This window comes from Coregonus lavaretus (assembly GCF_964263955.1).
Source record: "Coregonus lavaretus genome assembly, chromosome: 38".
NCBI lineage: Eukaryota > Metazoa > Chordata > Actinopteri > Salmoniformes > Salmonidae > Coregonus > Coregonus lavaretus.
The window spans coordinates 23,350,282-23,363,389 of record NC_140025.1 but is presented as its reverse complement, the minus strand read 5'-3'; the positions used below and the strand labels follow the sequence as shown (position 1 = coordinate 23,363,389).

At 42.6% G+C, this 13,108-nt stretch overlaps 1 protein-coding gene across 1 annotated transcript in view; it reads right to left on the bottom strand.

Moving 5' to 3' along the window:
- The window catches only part of mnd1 (meiotic nuclear divisions 1 homolog), a 36,487-nt gene that overhangs the window by 6,586 nt on the left and 16,793 nt on the right, over positions 1–13,108 (bottom strand). The gene's annotated exons all lie outside the window — the stretch shown is intronic.

The following is a 13,108-nucleotide window of genomic DNA, read 5'->3' as shown; positions in this document are numbered from 1 at the left end:
CAATGTGTGTACAGAACTAGCGTATTTTTTGCCATAATTTTCAAATTATGTAAATGTGCTAGGCCCACTCCTCAACCGAAGGAACACGCCTCATGCTTTTTTGGCGGAGCAATCTGGACGCCTCAAGTTAAAATAACTGCGCTACAGCCAGTCACATATATAGAAGCCCTTCTCTTCCTGGTCTGGCAGAAAGTCCCTAACTGCGTCCCTAGCTAAACAGAACTGTCACAGACACATGGCAGAGACATGTATTAGACAGCAGTAAAGACATTCTGGTTGAATCAGAAGGACATAGGTAGTACATGGAGATGGAGAGGTCAGAGTATCTATGACAACAAAGGCAGCACTGACAGGGATGAGGCAGAAGAGAGTCAATATGAATATATACAGCAAGATGCTGTAGACATCTTGTCAATGTCTACAGCAGTGCAGGCACCCGCAAGGGTCATGATCCCAGCACTGAGACAATGGGCAACACCCCAAGGAGCTGAGCAGGAGATCAGCACTCCAGACCGTCCAGAGTTGCTGGGGCTGTTGTCCTTCTGGCTGAGATCATAGGCCTGAGTGTCCACTATAATAAAGTGATTGTCAGTCTACAAGAAAAGCTCTCTGGGCTAGAGAAACTGGGATGGAGACATTTTAGCTCCAGTTTGAGACCAAATCCTGGGAGGAAAGCAGACCTGGTGATCATAAACATGGGTGGACGACACACCTCTGTCTACAGGGTACTGGTCAAGAGGAGAACCTGAGTTATCAAGGCAAGGATGAGGACTGTGCAGAGTGATGGACCCATTTTTCTACTCAAGAGAAGAATGCAGTGAATTGCGCTTCTGGATCTGTGAGATGGTAGCCAATCCATAACTCAAAATCTACATAAAAGTTCTAAGTTGGCTTCTCAAAATACGAGGGCATCCATGCTAGTGGCTAACTCAAAGCAGACTCACCTGTAGGAACCAAGCCAGCAATTTATGGCTCAGCTGCATTTCTTAAAATGTATTGAGTGCTGATAATGTTTAGTTTTCCTAATGGTTTGTATGGATTTCTTATCAATGTCATTTGAAGTACTCTATTTGCTTTTAATGTTTGAATTGTACCCCTTGACTGAATCCTTCAATGTTAAAAATAAATACATTCAATTTAACACATACAGTGGGGAAAAAAAGTATTTAGTCAGCCACCAATTGTGCAAGTTCTCCCACTTAAAAAGATGAGAGGCGTCTGTAAATTTTCATCATAGGTACATGTCAACTATGACAGACAAAATGAGATTTTTTTTTTCCTGAAAATCACATTGTAGGATTTTTTATGAATTTATTTGCAAATTATGGTGGAAAATAAGTATTTGGTCAATAACAAAAGTTTCTCAATACTTTGTTATATACCCTTTGTTGGCAATGACACAGGTCAAACGTTTTCTGTAAGTCTTCACAAGGTTTTCACACACTGTTGCTGGTATTTTGGCCCATTCCTCCATGCAGATCTCCTCTAGAGCAGTGATGTTTTGGGGCTGTCGCTGGGCAACACGGACTTTTAACTCCCTCCAAAGATTTTCTATGGGGTTGAGATCTGGAGACTGGCTAGTCCACTCCAGGACCTTGAAATGCTTCTTACGAAGCCACTCCTTCGTTGCCCGGGCGGTGTGTTTGGGATCATTGTCATGCTGAAAGACCCAGCCACGTTTCATCTTCAATGCCCTTGCTGATGGAAAGAGGTTTTCACTCAAAATCTCACGATACATGGCCCCATTCATTCTTTCCTTTACACGGATCAGTCGTCCTGGTCCCTTTGCAGAAAAAGAGCCCCAAAGCATGATGTTTCCACCCCCATGCTTCACAGTAGGTATGGTGTTCTTTGGATGCAACTCAGCATTCTTTGTCCTCCAAACACGACGAGTTGAGTTTTTACCAAAAAGTTATATTTTGATTTCATCTGACCATATGACATTCTCCCAATCCTCTTCTGGATCATCCAAATGCACTCTAGCAAACTTCAGACGGGCCTGGACATGTACTGGCTTAAGCAGGGGGACACGTCTGGCACTGCAGGATTTGAGTCCCTGGCGGCGTAGTGTGTTATTGATGGTAGGCTTTGTTACTTTGGTCCCAGCTCTCTGCAGGTCATTCACTAGGTCCCCCCATGTGGTTCTGGGATTTTTGCTCACCGTTCTTGTGATTTACATTTACGTCATTTAGCAGACGCTCTTATCCAGAGCGACTTACAAATAATAATGATCATTTTGACCCCACGGGGTGAGATCTTGCGTGGAGCCCCAGATCGAGGGAGATTATCAGTGGTCTTGTATGTCTTCCATTTCCTAATAATTGCTCCCACAGTTGATTTCTTCAAACCAAGCTGCTTACCTATTGCAGATTCAGTCTTCCCAGCCTGGTGCAGGTCTACAATTTTGTTTCTGGTGTCCTTTGACAGCTCTTTGGTCTTGGCCATAGTGGAGTTTGGAGTGTGACTGTTTGAGGTTGTGGACCGGTGTCTTTTATACTGATAACAAGTTCAAACAGGTGCCATTAATACAGGTAACGAGTGGAGGACAGAGGAGCCTCTTAAAGAAGAAGTTACAGGTCTGTGAGAGCCAGAAATCTTGCTTGTTTGTAGGTGACCAAAGACTTATTTTCCACCATAATTTGCAAATAAATTCATAAAAAATCCTACAATGTGATTTTCTGGATTTCTTTACATTCTGAAATGTTTGTAAAAAATAAATAAAATAATATTCATATTGATGCTTTTTTTAAAAGAGCGATCTGGCCACCTCAAGTTGAAAATAACTGTGTTACAGCTAGTCACATATATAGAAGACTTTCTCTTCCTGGTACAACACAGGAAGTCCTTAACAGAGTGCCTAACTGCACAGTTATGTCACACATTCAGAGAAGAGACAAGTATTATAGAGCAGTAAAGACATTTAGATTGAATCAGCTTGACATAGGTAGCACATGGAGATGTCAGAGTATCTATGACAACAAAGACAGCCTTGACAGTGGTGAGGCAGAGGAGAGTAAATAACATCTACAGCAACATCTTGTCAATACCTACAGCAGTGCAGGCAGCCTCAGATGCCTTGACCCCAGCACTGAGACAGAGGGAAACACCCCAAGGAGCCAACCAGTAGAACAGGATCTCGTTTTGGAGATCTCAGCTAAAAGAGCTGCTGCAGTGTGTCTGGGGTTGCTGTGTATTCTTCTACTGGCTGGGATCACAGGCATGCATGTCCACTTTAATGGAATGATTCTTGGGGCGAGTATTTTTAAAACCCACTGCTTTGCTGAGAAAGACCAGTTACGGGCTCTGTGCTAGAGCAATATTCTCTACATGGATGGAGATATTTCAGCTCCAGTTTTTACTACCTCTCATTATGGTGAGGGTAGTGTTTATACTAAATTCTGGGAGGAGTGCAGACAGGACTGTCTAAGAAGAGGTTCAGACCTGGTGATCATAAACAGCAGAGAGGAATAGGTATTTATCCATGAATTCATTGACAAGGGATTCTGGATGGGTCTGACTGACCGAGATGAAGAAGGGACCTGGCAATGGGTGGACGGCATCCCACTGACCACAAGGTACTGGGCGCAAGAGGAGCCTAACAGCTATCAGGGCAATGAAAAGGACTGTGTGGAGCGAAGGACTTTTATTTCTGACCCAGCGGAGAGCTGGCATAATACACAATGCAGTGAATTGCGCCTCTGGATCTGTGAGAAAGTAGCATATCAATAACTGAAACTCCAAACCCATCAGTGCTAAGAGGCTAACTGCTAAGTCAACGCAGGCTCACATGTAGGAGCCAATATTTCTTATGAATGTAAATTTAGGTTTGAAGTACCCCCATTTACTTTTACACATCCATTGGAGACACTGTATTGCTGAATTTAAAGTATCTGTTCAATGTCTGAGTTTTCAAAGACAAAATGACCTAACTACTGGGGTACTTAGTGCCTTCAGAAAGTATTCATACCCCTTCACTTATTCCACATTTTGTTGTGTTACAGCCTGAATTAAAAATAGATTAAAAAGATTTTGTAGAAGCACCTTTGGCGGCGATTACAGCTTTGAGTCATCTTGGGTATGTCTATCAGCTTTGCATATCTGGATTTGGTGATTTTCTCCCATTCTTCCTTGCAGATTTTCTCAAGCTCGGTTAAGTTAGATGGGGAGCGGCGGTGAACAGCAATCAAGTCTTTCCACAGATTTTAAATGGGATTCAAGTCTGGACTTTGTCTGGGCCGCTCAAGGACTTTCACATTCTTGTTCTGAAGCCATTCCAGCATTGCTTTGGCTGTATGCTTGGTGTCATTGTCCTGTTGGAATGTAAATCTTCGCCCCAGTCTAAGATTGTTTGCACTCTGAAGCAGGTTCTCATCAAGGACTTGCCTGTATTTGGCTCTATTCATTGTTCCCTCTATCCTTACCAGTCTCCGAGTCCCTTCCGCTGAAAAGCATCCCCATAGAATGATGCTGCCACCACCATGCTTCACGGTAGGGATGGTGTTAGACGGGTGGATGAGCTGTGCCTGGTTTTCTCCAGACATAGCCATTAAGGCCAAACAGTTCCATTTTTGTCTCATCAGACCACAGATCTCAGTCTTTCATGTGCCTTTTTGCAAACTCCAAGCATGCTGTCATGTGCCTTTTTCTCAGGAGTGATTTCCATTTGGCCACTCTCCCATAAAGCCCAGATTGGTGAAGTGCTGTAGAGACTGTTGTCCTTTCTGCAGGTTCTCCCATCTCAGCCAAAGAACTCTGTAGTTCTGTCAGAGTGGTCATTGAGTTCTTCACCTCCCTGACCAAGGTCCTTCTTGCCCAGTTGCTCAGTTTGGTCGAAGAGCCAGCTGTAGGCAGAGTCTGGGTAGTTCCATATTTGTTCATTTTCCCAATGATGGAAAACACTGTGCTCTTGGAAACTTTCAACACTCTAGAAATTGTTTATACCCTTCCCCAGATATATGCCTCACCACAATTATCTTGGAGATTTACAGACAGTTCCTTGGACTTCATGGTATAGTTTCTGTTCTGACATGCACTGTCAACTGTGGGACCTTCTATAGACAGGTGTGTTTCTTTCTAAATCATGTCCAAACAATTGAATTGGCCACAGGTGTACTCCAATCAAGTTGTAGTGACATCTCAAAGATAATAAAAGGAAATGGGATACACCTGAGCTCAATTTGGAGTGTCATAGCAAAGGGGGTGTGAATAGTTACGTAAATGAGAGATTTCTGTATTACATTTTCAATATATTTTCTAACATTTCTAAAAACATGTTTTCACTTTGTCATTATGGGATATTGTGTATAGATTGGAGAGAAAATCTATTTAATCCATTTTGAATTCAGGCTGTAAGAAAATGTGGAATAAGTCAAGGGGTATGAATACTTTCTGAAGGCACTGTAACAGCAATAAACACAGACTGATTATTTCACAAATGAGAGTTGTTTCTGTCCATCACTTTGATTTTTTACCTGGCATTCTTCGTTCTTTGGCTAGCTAAGTAGTTCGCCATGATTGCTAGCAGCTAACATTAGCTAGCTAACTGCTGGAAACTGTTACTTTCCATTACACTGGTGGTTTCCTCAATCAACGTCAGCAGTCAAGGAAGTCAGCTAGCAAGCTGCAAAACCAAGTTGTCTCCCCACTTAGAGATTATAACAAAACTACTGGTCATTAAAATATTTAGGCACATTTGTGAATAAAAATGGTTGCACTGTAGAGCCCTGAAAGTGAAGTCACAGGCATATTGGAATACGATTGAACAGAATTAGCTTTTAAGAATGAGTTTCAGTTATTTTGAACATTTGCTTCAATGCGGAAAAATATAAAATAACTCTGCTCAAGCCCGAGTTTGTATCGAAAGTCAAAATACCATTGCAGAGAAGTGTTACACTTAGCCGACGACCACACTGATGACCTTTTTCAAAGAGCCAGCGTTTATTTTGCCATTGTTTTCAAAAGGTCAAAGCTATTTTTTGCAGAGCAGGGCTGCACCTCAGCCACAGCCACTCACAAAGTCTGTTTCTTCCTATCACAGCATCCTGTTTACTGAGGGAGATAGGTAATACAGTCCATAACTGGACAGTACTGTCACAGACACAGAGCTTTTGTATTGTTAGGTATTACTGCACTGTTGGAGCTAGGAACATAAGCATTTCGCTACACCAGCGATAACATCTGCAAAATATGTGTACTCAAGCAATAAAATTCGATATGATTTGAGCAGAGACCCATGCAAGAGTACACCCCATTTTGGGGGTTTTGGGTAACTTAGTGACATAAGTAGTGGAGATGTCTGAGTATCTATGACACCACTGACAGTGGTGAGGCAGAGGAAAAGATTATGGATCTCAACGAAGAAGCGATGTGGAAATGGGTGGACGGCACCCCACTGACCACAAGGTACTGGGCGCAAGGGGAGCCTAACAGTTATCAAGGCAAGGATGAGGACTGTGCAGAGAGATGGACCTATTTTTGGAGAGTTGGCATGATACACAATGCAGTGAATCTGTGAGAAAGTAGCCTACCCATAACTCAAACTCAAAGTAAGCTTCTCCAAATACGAGGATATCAGTGCTAGGGGCTAATTGTTAACTCAAAGCAGACTCACCTGTAGGAGCCAACACAGCAAAGTATAGCTCAGCTGCATAATATTTACAGTACAGAATAATGTTCATGTTTCTTTCCTTGATGGTTGTGTATTATTTCTTATACATATGTCCATTGAGGTTTGAAGTAGTCTATTTGCTTTTAATGTTTTAATTGTATCCCTTGACTGAGTCCTTCAATGTAAAAATGTTATTATTTAATTCAGTTAAACTCATAGTTGTATCAAGTGTGAAAATCTCGATTGCAAGTCTAATAGTAGGTTCTTAATGAACCCTTATGCCCACAGCCTTCTGCTAGACCAGAACCTGACTCTCTAGAGAGGCCTGATCTTAGCACACTCTGCAGGCTGAATCCCACCCTGTTTGAACCTAGACACAACACAGTGTCCTATAACCTCACGAGAACCACAAGCAGCTTTGGAAATACAATTAGCGTTTCATGGGGGTACATGATTATCTGAAAATGTGTGCAGGGCTGAACGCCCAGCCTTGTGGAGCCCCTCCGGCAACGAGAAAGCTGCGGGGGGAGAGATAGATGGTGGTGAAAGAGAGAATGGCGAAGCGTTAGGGGTGGAGGTGGAGTCCTCCTTGGCATCCGCCTGCGCTGGGGTATCCGGTTCGCACTGCCGACAACAGTGTCACCAGAATCAATCAGTTCCTGGAGGACATGTGGGTAAACCCGCTAGCGGGGAGCACCAGAATAGGGGCGGTCCCGCTCATTCTGTCTCCCGCCATCCATCAATCCATCTGGGAGTGCCGTGCGTGTGTAGGATATGGATCGCGTTATTCAACTTTCACGCCTCATCATTCAGGCTTAAGCAGAACACACACAGGGTGAGGGTTTGACATTTCACCGTGGACTCGTCTTTCAGCGCTCAGGGGACAGGCTGTGTGGGCTAGGGTGGGGAGGAGCGGAGGGGGCATCCACTTTCACCAGGGAGCCACGGTAGACGGGCCACAATTAGAAACCAACTTCAGAAAGCATTCACACCCCTCTAGATTTTTCCCACATTGTGTTGTGATATAGCCTGAAAAATTTCGATTTGTCGTCACTGGCCTACACACACACACACAATACCCCATAATGTCAGTGGAATTATGTTTTATACATTTTTTACAAACTAATTTAAAATGAAAAGCTGAAATGTCGAGTCAATAAGTATTCAACCCCTTTGTTATAGAGCCCCACAGTGGAGGTGTCAATCCTTTTTTCCACCATTCATTTTTCCCATAGGAGATTTTAGAAACACTTCAAATAAGTGCTGTGTTTGGTGTAGGCTTACCCTGGCGTGACATTTTGATAACCATCTAAATCTCTCTCAGACAAGGTGACTTTGATTAATATATTTGCCTCTATTTACTCTCAGATTTGAGACAAGTAGACATCATGCAACACCACAAATCCTTGCAAGCTCCTGCACGTCATCTCTAGCTGACACCTTTGCTAACAGGTATTGTGTCAGTGGAGGCTGCTGAGGGGACGACAGCTCATAACAATGGCTGGAATGGAGTCATTGGAATGCCATCAAGCACATGGAAACCATGTCCCCTAAGCAGCCTCCACTGTATTGTGTTCATTTAAAACTTGCACAAGACCGTTAACAAAATTGTTATGTGCAAACCAGCTGGCTGTTGTGTTCTGACATTTTCAATCTCTACCTAGCTCAGGCCTCTATACCCACCTGCTTCAATATGTCCACTATCATCCCTGCACGCAAGAAAGGGACAGTAACAACTGAATGACTACCGACCAGTAGCACTAGCTTCAGTCATCATGAAGTGCTTCGGGAGGCTAGTCAAAGACCATATCACTTCCTTCCTCCCCGACACACTCAACCATCTCCAATTCGCCTCCCGCCAAAGGTGCTTCAACAAAGTACTGAGTAAAAAGTATAAATACTTATGTAAATGTGATATCAGTTTTTTATTTGTCATACCTTTGCAAAAATGTCTAAAACCCTGTTTTTGCTTTGTCATTATGGGGTATTGTGTGTATATTGATGAGGTGGAAAAAACGATTGAATCAATTTTAAAATAAGGCTGTAATGTAACAAAAGTCAAGGGGTCTGAATACTTTCCGAATGCACTGTATATAACATTCTATTGGTTACAAGAATTTCATCTAATAATTTAAATTGAAAAACTAAGTTTTGAATCCAGCTTGTGTATTAAATTTTTACATTTTAGTCATTTACAGTAAGTGAGTGCATACATTTTTCATACTGGCCCCCCGTGGGAATCGAACCCACAACCCTGGCATTGCAAGCGCCATGCTCTACCAACTGAGCTGCAGGAGGCTTCAACAGTTCATAAACCAGCTGCCATGGAATCGGTACATCGAAAATCTCTTCCCAGCTATTTTGCAATCTATTTGGCATAGCTGTAAATTTTTTGGTCCTTAAATGAAACTGGTATACTTTTATATTTATCACAATTTTCTTTAGCCAATTTCTGTCTTTAATGCAGGGCCGACAGACAAGTTCCTTACTTTCTCCCCCTTCCACTTGTCTCTTCCATTTTTACGGTAATGCTGCAATTAGTTGGTTGTAATTTTGAGTAGAGCAGACGTTTCCATATATTTTTGTAAGCTGGATGTGTGACCTAACTTTTCTTCCAGAAATAGTTCTTTTTTTTTATAAATTGGTATATTTGTGTTAGTAGCCTACCAAACTTGCTAACTGCCTGGTACTCAGCACTCTATTGTCCCTCTAATCACTTCGAAAATCTAATAGAACATTTCTATAGGCTATGCAACTGCGGAAGAAAACAGAGTGATGGTATCCTCCTCTTTTTAGTAGAGGCCATCAGCTTTCTATAGGCTTACATTATTTATCTCTCAACTTTCCTAATATTAAGCGCATTGCTTATCTTTACAACAGGAGTAAGTACAGCCTACCTGGCTGGCATGAAAATTAATCACGGGAAAAGCATCCTACATTCGCATTTAAGTGCATAGATGACATGCCTTTTTTCCCGTTGCCCCTGTTTCGAGACAGGTGCATGATAATGGTCCATTCTAAATCGAAACAAATTTCACACATACAGTACCTGTCAAAGGTTTGGCCACACCTACTCATTCAAGGGTTTTTCTTTATTTTTACTATTTTTTACATTGTAGAATAATAATGAAGACATCGAAACTATGAAATAACATATATGGAATCATGTAGTAACCAAAAAAAGTGTTAAATAAATCCAAATATATTTTATATTTGAGATTCTTAAAAAAGCCACCCTTTGCCTTGATGACAGCTTTGCACACTCTTGGCATTCTCTCAACCAGCTTCACCTAGAATAATTTTCCAACAGTCTTGAAGGAGCTCCCAAATATGCTGAGAACTTGTTGGCTGCTTTTCCTACATTCTGCCATCCGACTCATCCCAAACCATCTCAATTGGGTTGAGGATGGGGGATTGTGGAGGCCAGGTCATGCAGCACTCCATCACTCTCCTTCTTGGTAAAATAGCCCTTAAACAGCCTGGAGGTGTGTTGGGTCATTGTCCTGTTGAAAAACAAATGACAGTCCCTCTAAGCCCAAACCAGATGGGATGGCGTATCACTGCAGAATGCTGTGGTACCCATGCTGGTTAAGTGTGCCTTGAATTCTAAATAAATCACAGGCAGTGTCACCAGCAAAGCACCCCCACACCATAACACCTCCTCCTCCATGCTTTACGGTGGGAACTACACATGTGGAGATCATCCGTTCACCCACACCGCATCTCACAAAGACACTGCTCCAATTTGGACTCCAGACCAAAGGACACATTTCCACCGGTCTAATGTCCATTGCTTGTATTTCTTGGCCCAAGCAGGTCTGTTCTTCTTATTGATGTCCTTTAGTAGTGGTTTCTTTGCAGCAATTCAACCATGAAGGCCTGATTCACACAGTCCCCTCTGAACAGTTGATGTTGAGATGTGTCTGTTACTTGAACTATGTGAAGCATTTATTTGGGCTGCAAATTCAGAGGCTGGTCACTAATGAACTTATCCTCCGCAACAGAGGTAACTCTGGGTCTTCCATTCCTGTGGCGGTCCTCATGAGAGCCAGTTTCATCGTAGCGCTTGATGGTTTTTGCGACTGTACTTGAATAAACTTTCAAAGTTCTTGACATTTTCCGTATTGACTGACCTTCATGTCTTAAAGTAATGATGGACTATCATTTCTCTTTGCTTATTTGAGCTGTTCTTGCCATAATATGGCCTTGGTCTTTTACCATCTTCTGTATACCCCCCCCACCCCCCCCCCCACCCCCACCCCCCCCCCCCCCCCCCCTCCCTGTCTTCACTATTATTCTACAATATAAGAAATTGTAAAAATAAAGAAAAAAACTTGAATGTGTAGGTGTGTCCAAACCTTTGCCTGGTAGTGTAAGTATTCAGACCCTTTACTCAGTACTTTGTTGACGCACCTTTGACAGCAATTACAACCTCAAGTCTTCTTTGGTGTGACAGCTTGGCACACCTGTATTTGGGGAGTTTCTCCAATTCTTCTCTGCAGATCCTCTCAAGCTCTGTCAGGTTGAATGTGGAGCGTCTCTGCAAAGCTATTTTCAGATCTCTCCAGAGATGCAAGATCATGGTTCAAGTCCGGGCTCTGCCTGGGCCACTATAGGACATTAAGAGACTTGTCCCCAAGCCACTCCTGTGTTGTCTTGGCTGTGTGCTTAAGGTCGTTGTCCTGTTGCAAGGTGAACATTCACGCCAGTCTGAGGTCCTCGGCGCTCTGGAGCAGGTTTTCGTGTACCTTGCTCCGTTCATCTTTCCCTCGATTCTGATTAGTCTCCCAGTCCCTGCCGCTGAAAAACATCCCCACAGCATAATGCTGCCACCACCATGCTTCACCGTAGAGATGGTGCCAGGTTTCCTCCAGACATGCCGCTTGTCATTCAGGCCATAGAGTTCAATCTTTGTTTCACCAGACCAGAGAATCATGGTCTGAGAGTCCTTTAGGTGCCTTTTGGCAAACTCCAAGGTTGTTGTCATGTGCCTTTTACTGAGAAGTGGCTTCCGTCTGGCAACTCTACCATAAAGGCCTGATTGGTGGAGTGCTGCAGAGATGGTTGTCCTTCTGGAGCTCTGTCAGAGTGACCATCGGGTTCTTGGTCACCTCCCTGACTAAGGCCCTTCTCCCCAGATTGCTCAATTTGGCCCGGCGGCCAGCTCTAGGAAGAGTCTTTGTGGTTCCAAACTTCTTCCATTCAAGAATGATGGAGGCCACTGTGTTCTTGGGGACCTTCAATGCTGCAGACATTTTTTGGTACCCTTCCCCAGATCTGTGCCTTGACACAATCCTGTCTCGGAGCTCTATGGACTATTCCTTCGACCTCATGGCTTGGTTTTTGCTCTGTCAACTGTGGGAAAATCATGTCCAATCAATTGAATTTACCAAGGTGGAATCCAATCAAATTGTAGAAACACCTCAAGGATGATCAATGGAAACAGGATGCATCTGAGCTCAATTTCTAGTCTCATAGCAAAGGATCTGAATACGTATGCAAATAAAGGTATTTCTGTTTTTTTATTTTCCATACATTTGCAAACAGTTATTTTCCCTTGGTCATTATGGGGTAATGTGTGCAGATTGATGAGGATTTTGTATTTATTTAATCCATTTTAGAATAAGGCTGTAACGTAACAAAATGTAGAAAAGGGGAAGGGGTCTGAATACTTTCCGAATGCACTAACTCCAGACTTTTCCAAACACAAAAACATACCCCACCTTCCATCACAATACACCCACACGTACCCACATACTGTGCCTTCTATGTCCTCTGTTTTTATCCCTACCATGTTGATTCCTACCTAATTTTGGGCTTTTAAGTACTTTTGTGTTCCAGTTCCTTATATTTTCTTCTAATGCTGTCTTTTATCATCTATTTATAAATACTATGAATATTATTTAGGACAGCCATGGAGTAGTCTTGGTGTCTCGGAACAGTTGGTTATCAACATACAGTTGAACGACTACAAGAGCTACATGTTTCCCTTTAAGTCTATTTGCCTTGAAGAATGGGTACAGAACTTTGCGCCGTTCTGCAATTTCCTTCGGGAAATGATCCTTCATTCTTATTTTCGTGCCAGCGAGTCTATTGCCCAGGCATTTAACCATTGTTTTATCTCTAAAGAATGCAAATTTGGCAACGATTGGGCGCTCGTATCGCTGTCCGAAATGGTGTACACGTTCGAATTTGATTTTGTTGACAGTATCGCCTGGGATCTGTAGCGCTTTAAGGAGGAATTATTTTACCATGCTTTCAGGCTCTTCACCCTCATTTTCTTTTATACCAGTAAGTACTAGATTTACTTGCATGGATCTAGTCTGTATTCCAAATAAGGCTCCTCTCAGAAACATTCTCCTTTTTGAGTTAATTAACGTCCGTTTCAATAGTAACTTTTAGCTTGTTTGTTTTTTTGTCCATTGTCGCAGCTTTTTCATCACTCATTTTGAGGCTCGCCTTTAGCTCCTTTATTTCTTTACTGACAAGTTAAAATACGCC